The sequence below is a fragment of the Hetaerina americana genome, unplaced genomic scaffold (assembly GCF_022747635.1).
Source record: "Hetaerina americana unplaced genomic scaffold, ioHetAmer1.1.p SCAF_5, whole genome shotgun sequence".
Taxonomy (NCBI): Eukaryota; Metazoa; Arthropoda; class Insecta; order Odonata; family Calopterygidae; genus Hetaerina; species Hetaerina americana.
Genome location: NW_027287095.1, coordinates 40,304,318 through 40,309,906, shown reverse-complemented (window position 1 = coordinate 40,309,906; position 5,589 = coordinate 40,304,318). Strand labels below are relative to the sequence as shown.

Below are 5,589 nucleotides of genomic sequence, written 5' to 3'. Positions count from 1 at the left end.
CATTTCATCCCTCTCACCCTTTTTGAATTTGCAAATCAAAACAAGATTGAATTTAATGGCACTATTTTCCACTATTTGATCATTTATCTTTTCGATCAACTGAGTTTTGATGTTATTGAGAAATGAGATCACGTCCTGTTCACCATCTTCCACGGGAGTAATCCAAAATGTTTTCAGTCTGGAACGAATAGCTGATTCAATTTCATTGAATCCTCTCCCTATTTGCTCGTTGATTTTAATCCGGTGCGCGTTGGTATTCTCATGAGGCATAGCCTCGTCAATGTCATAGAAGATTTCACAGTAAGTGCAAAATTTTCTTCCCTTTGCCTTATCCAGCGCATTTTTCATTCGATTATACGTCCCCATATCAGAAATGTTATCGTCATCAAACACTATTTTCATATATATGTCACTTAATGCCTGTTCTAATTCTTCCGAATTGTGATAGCTACCAGCATTGTAATTTTCTAGAATTTCTTGGATAGAGGGCATGATTAAAGGTTCTTTGAGCTGTTGCTGAAATAAAATAAAAAAATGATACGTATGAAAAAATACATTTTCATCTCATTACATTAAGTGCAGGATCTAGAGGTAGAAAAACCTCGTAACGAATATCATCTACTTCATAACCCCGTTCGAACAGAAACTCGTATTCTTCTGCAATAGTATATTGCTCAATATGATTAAACGCAGTGCGAGGTATTGAATCGGATAAATGGTACAAGATTATGTCAACTTTACTCTGCAAACAATGTCTAAATGAGATACCCGGTGATTGTCTCTTCTCCGTCTTAACGAATGCGCTTTGAACAATATATTTTGATAACTTTAATAATGATATTTTATATAGTGAATTTACGTTAGACATTGCTGTATATATATTACTACTTCTGATTAGTTAACAAACTATGCAATCCTATTGATAAAATCAATTATATATGAATTTCTTTTAGGTATTGCATATACCCTAAAAAATTAATGCGATTATTAATGATATGTACTTACTCCTGACGTCAATGAATACAGCTGATGATTCGGGAGGTGAAATCGGTCCGTAATAGCTCTCTAAGCTGCTCTGGAGGAAATGGAAACTTAACTCTCAGAAGTGGAGTTTTATAGAAATAAAAGCTAATTCCCTCAGCGGAACACCCGTGCAAGAAGGCCACCTAGTTAGAATCAAGTAATGTCATCATCTGTGCATGTGCTGGTCTGGATGTGGATGGAATTAGCTAGTTCAACCATTTGAATTATCCACCGACCTAAGCATGTGCCAAGGTTTGCGGAGTTGGCAGCTTCTACTGAAAAAATGCAATGCTCAATGCCGAACATCCGCGCAAGAAGGTTACCTAGTTGAAATCAAGTAATTTCATCATCTACGCATGTGCTTGGATGGAATTGACTAGTTCAGGTATTTCCTTTCAATTATCCTTCGACGCAACCTGAGCATGTGCCAAGGTCTTTGGAGTTGGCAGCTTCTACTGAAAAATGCAATGCTCAATGCCGAACATCCGCGCAAGAAGGTTACTTAGTTGAAATCAAGTAATTTCATCATCTACGCATGTGCTTGGATGGAATTGACTAGTTCAGGTATTTCCTTTCAATTATCCTTCGACGCAACCTGAGCATGTGCCAAGGTCTTTGGAGTTGGCAGCTTCTACTGAAAAATGCAATGCTCAATGCCGAACATCCGAGGACATGCAAGGAGTTGTTATTGAAAGAGATTAGGAGGATGAGGAATCTCTCAAGGATGTTGGGATATGTTCAACGAGTGAGGTCAGCGGAGTGAAAAAAACCCACTCCACTATCCGATCTTGCTTAATGCAACCTCCTCCTCTAACTTCCTAGTTTTAGCACGTAGCATGATGCTCTACAGAAGCGTTCCTGTATATAAACCCTCAGCTTTGAGTCTCCATCATTCAACACCTGGCAGAGATCTACTACCATCGCTATTATCCGCTCTCCTCTGATCATCGCCGCTCATTGCCGAATTGCCGAATTGCACCATATTCCAGTCTTGTCACCACTCCTGCACCAAAAATCATCATCATGGAGGCTACTACTTCTGCTTCTGGGTAATTATGACTTAGAGATAATTAACATTATTTTAAATGTTATTTGAATATGGTTGAGGAGGGGTCTTAAATATATATATTTATCATATTAAAATTTTCAGAATTTCCATCATCATTAGGAAACTACACCCGTTTGCAAGTACCCCTATGCCATGCTATGAATGCCCTGCTGGATATGATATTAGTGCTGTCCAGTGGGATATAATTCCTAAGCGGGGGCGGGCTTTAATACCTTGCGGATTCTCCCTTGAAATCCCCAAAGGATTTTACGGGAGACTCGCATCCCGCTCTAGTCTTTCGCTGAGGTATGGGATAGAAGTTGGGGCGGGTGTAATTGATCCTGATTATAGGGGGGAAATTAAGGTTCTCCTCTATAACCATAGTGATGAGGATTTTTTGGTGAGAAGAGGAGCTAGAATATGTCAAATCATCCTTGAAAGAATCGCTACAGATGTTTCATTTGTAGTGTCTGATGACGTTACCTCTAATAGTAACCGAGGACAGGGTGGTTTTGGCAGTTCTAATCACCCTCCAGTTAATTGATGTGAGTAACGATTAATATATATATATATAAACATATGATTTATTGTATACAAAGTTTTCGTTTTTACCTTTGTAGGATGGAGTCCACCCCCTCAACCACGACGCTTAACAGCACCCCCACTGTCAGCGTCACCACCTCCACCTCAACGTCACCCGAAGCGTTGACCTCTTCATCAACTTCTGTGGTAGCTTTTTTAACTGGTTATATCAAATTTTAATAATGCTCGAAGTGTAATTAATATCTACTGACGGTACCTATTTTTATTCTGGCAGGCTAGCATCCGGGAAAGATTCTTTCGGTTGCAGGAGGAGGGGTCATTTCTGAAGAAGGAGGATTTGGAGGAGGAAACCCGCTACCGGGTGGAGAAGGTGGAGATGATGACCACCCGATTCGGGGAGGGGGTGGTGGCGACAATCTTTTTTCGGGGGAGGGAGAAGAAACTTTTTCTCCCCCGAATGTTTACAATGACGGTGGGGGAGGTTATGATTTATAATTATAGCCAAGAAAAGTTTTTTATATGTAAAAAAAATAATCAAATAAAAATTATTTGAAACAAAATGTTCGTTTTAATATATATGAATTTCCACAATTTTGTATCCCTATTCCTTAGAGAAAACATTATATATTTGGTCCACCTATTTGGTATATCAAAGTTTTAGAAATTGGGAATGTTATACCCTTATGTCTGGTATCGTACAGAATTTTAAAAATGGTACCTCAATTAGGGATTTTTCCATACCCTTAGTTTTCCAAGGGTAAACACTTATAATTTTACGGGTAATTCAATGCGGAATAGATAACTAAATTTTCCCTGATAAACTTTCAAATTTAAACCTTATTTTTATCTAGAGGGTTTTTTGTAAACGCCACCGCCTAATTCTTATCCTTTCTTTTAGGAATAGTGACCTACCTATTTGGTATATCAAACTTTTAGAAATTGGGAATAGTAAACACTTATGCTCCGTATCATATAGCATTTTGAAAAGGGTACTTCAGTCGGAGATTTTACTATACCCTTATTACCCTAGGGTGAACCCTAATATTTTTACGATTAATTCCACGCGGAATCGGTAGCCAGCTGTTTTCTGATAAACATTCAAATTTAAATCATATTTTTATCTCTTCAAACAACGGAGTTATTGAGCATAATTCCCGAAAATTTCGGCTTTTTTGGCCATAGGGCCAAAACCACTGGTCCGATCGGTCTGAAAGTTCTGGAAAATACTCAGTACGATAGTACTGAGTACCCCCACGGTGCTCAACCCGCTAAGGGGTACATAGGGGGTGTCCTTTCGACAATGATATTCCCGTACCCTGAAAACCCTTGGATACCCTGGAAAGGGTCTCCGGTTTTCTCGCCGGGAATCGAAGGCGGGCATTGAGAGTGACCCATCTTCACATTTGCTCGCTTCTAGAGCGTATAGAAAAAATGAAAAAAAATCCGAAAAGCCAATTTGGCTAACGGGTCATACTTACCCCCACAGCTTTTGGTGTTAGCCCCACGGAGGAAGATCTCATCTGGAACCCTACACGATGATTAGGTGGGCCTATAGATCGGGACTATTTCCCGATCTGCTGGCGACCTAACGCCGATCCGTCCCCTTTATATACTGCGTAGAAGGTGTAGTGGAAAGGGAAAAAGCTAAGGGGTGAGGGATGGGCGTTTCCCGGTTAACGCAATTCTACTCTCTCTTCATGCCCTCCGCTTTAAATGTCAATTTCCGAATAGGAGAAGGAGACTGATTAATAGGTATAGAATGAGAGAATAGCAAAGCGGAATTGAAGAGAAATAGCGGGAATTTCAAAAAATTAGGTCTTGAGAACTTTAATTAATTTTTACGGGCTTATTTAAAGTGCTATCGAAAAAATGATGAGGAACTTTTTTACATATAATCAAGTTGTCTTTCCATTATTTTTGTTTATTTGTTGTTATCGTTATTATTAAACGAGATATTTGATAAAATCTATATATTGTCCAATATAAAGAGGACACTTTAAGGCTTTAATCTGAAGTATAATTACCTCCCTTTTCACTTGGCACCGTTTGTTGTACTCTACAATCGATAGTTCTGGAGATATAAGAGGCGATGGCCTTGGGTCATGATTTTTCCTGCATGGGTTGGGTTGACGTCGTACAACTAGATTGCATATGAAGGAAAAATGCCCCCCCCCCTCTTTCACGTGACGTTATTTGTTTTTCTCTGCGACCGATAGTTGTTGATGTATCCGGGTTTGAGTTTCAAGGTGAAACTTGCGCCAGGATGATTTTTCCTGCGTGGGTTGGGTTGACGTGATGCAATTATATTGCCTGTGAAGGACAAATGCCCCCCTCTTTCACGTGACGTCATTTGTTTTTCTCTGCGACCGATAGTTCCGGGTTGGAATGTCAAGGTCAAACCTGCGCCAGGACAAACATTTTCCCCCTACTCCTATCATGCTGCTGTGTCCTCAGGATCACGGATATCACGGTAAACCACTGCATCGTCGGCAAATAAGCGTATCTTACTGGTGACTACGGAGTCAATACCGTTAAGGTAACGTAGGAATAATAGAGGTTCGATGGACTTTCCCTGGGGAACACCTGGAGTAACTTCTACTGCATTTGAGGTAACTCCATCTATGATTACTCTTGGTACCCGACCATTCAAAAAATCTTAATTCAACCCGTGATATTTTTATCTATGCCTTATGCCTCTAGCTTTGCGAGTAGTTTACTATGATATACTTTGTCGAAGATTTTTTTAAAAGCTAGAAAAACCGCGTCCACTGGAACATTGCTCTCTCCCGAAATGAGAATATCGTGAACCAAAAACACAAGTTGTGAACCGTTAGATCTACCCTTTCGGAAACCGTGTTGATTTTTCATTAATAACTATTGATTATCGAGGTTTATCACGATCGAACCAGCTACTATATGTTCTATAACCTTGCACTAAATGGCTGTGAGGGAAATACTATGTCTGCAATTGGAAT

General features: G+C 39.6%; 1 long non-coding RNA gene across 3 annotated transcripts; it reads left to right on the top strand.

Annotated features, from left to right (window-relative positions):
• The first annotated feature begins 1,707 nt into the window (after window positions 1-1,707).
• Window positions 1,708-3,159, top strand: LOC139694011 (uncharacterized). 3 transcript variants are annotated; one of them, XR_011702084.1, is made up of 4 exons: window positions 1,708-2,072; window positions 2,174-2,616; window positions 2,692-2,800; window positions 2,889-3,159. It is a non-coding gene; the product is annotated as an uncharacterized lncRNA (long non-coding RNA). The 3 variants fall into 3 exon arrangements; XR_011702085.1 differs by having other exon boundaries at window positions 2,671-2,800; XR_011702086.1 differs by lacking the exon at window positions 2,174-2,616 and having other exon boundaries at window positions 1,897-2,072.
• Window positions 3,160-5,589: the final 2,430 nt, after the last annotated feature.